This window comes from Chlorocebus sabaeus, chromosome 15 (assembly GCF_047675955.1).
Source record: "Chlorocebus sabaeus isolate Y175 chromosome 15, mChlSab1.0.hap1, whole genome shotgun sequence".
NCBI classification, from domain to species: Eukaryota; Metazoa; Chordata; class Mammalia; order Primates; family Cercopithecidae; genus Chlorocebus; species Chlorocebus sabaeus.
The window spans coordinates 44120270-44121382 of NC_132918.1; the positions used below are offsets into that span (position 1 = coordinate 44120270).

The 1113-nt window shown below is 32.4% G+C and overlaps 1 non-coding gene across 1 annotated transcript; it reads left to right on the forward strand.

Annotated features, from left to right (window-relative positions):
• The first annotated feature begins 310 nt into the window (after positions 1 to 310).
• LOC119625994 (U6 spliceosomal RNA) lies at positions 311 to 417 on the forward strand. The gene has a single exon (XR_005242207.1). It is a non-coding gene; the product is annotated as a U6 spliceosomal RNA (small nuclear RNA).
• The last annotated feature ends 696 nt before the right edge of the window (positions 418 to 1113 follow it).

Genomic DNA, 1113 nt, shown 5'->3' on the forward strand with positions numbered 1-1113 from the left:
TAGATGATGTAATATTGTTAAATTATCCATATTACTCAAAGTCAATTGAATGCAATCCCTATCAAAATATCATTTTTTGCAGAAGTAAAAAAAAATCCCAAAATACATATGGTATAACAAAAGACTCCAAATAGCCAAAATAGTTTTGATCAGGAAGGACAAAGCTTGGAGTATCACACTTCTGGATTTCAAAACTTACTATAAAGCAAAAATAATTAAAATAGTATGCTATTGGTATAAAAATAGAACAATGGAACAGAATAGAGAACCCAGAATTAAACCCACATATATATGGTCAAATGGTCTTTCAGTGCTTGTTTCAGAAGAACATACACTACAATTGGGATAATACCAAGAAGACTAGCATGGCCTCTGTGCAAGGATGACATGGACTTTCATAAACTGTTCCATACTTTTATCCCTCTACTCTACGTATACCACAGTTAAAAGGAAAACAGACCTCTCAGATGGGAAAGGGAACCAGAACAAGAATTCTGGCCATTCAAAAAGCCAGAGTGTCTCCTTACCTTCAGACAAACAATTATCCCCCAGGGCTGATAGCTCTTAGTCAGTTTGAAATAATTGAAATATCAAAGATAATTCAGAATGTGATGGTAAGGAAACTCACTGAGATCCAGGAGAAAGTCAAAACCAAATCCAAGGAGTCCAAAAAAATCTAGTGAAATGATTCATGAGCTGAAAGATAAAATAGCCATTTTAAGAAAGAAGCAAAATAAACTTATGGAACTAAAAATTCATTATAATAATTTGATAATACAGTTTGAACCATTAACAGCAGAATAGACTGAGCTGAGGAAAGAGACTCAGAACTCGAAGACCAGTTCTTCAAATTAACTGAGTCAGATAAAAATAAAGTAAAAAGAATTTTTAAAATGAATAAAACCTCCAAGAAATGTGGAATTAGGTTAAGAAACCAAATTTATGACTCATTGTCATTTCTGAGAGGAGAGAGAATAAGCAACTTAAAAAAAAACATTGTCAAGTAGATAGTCCACGAAAATTTTTCCAGTCTTGCAGAAACTGATATACATATTTAAGAAATACAGACAAACCCTATGACATATTATATAAGGTAACTATCACCAAGTCACA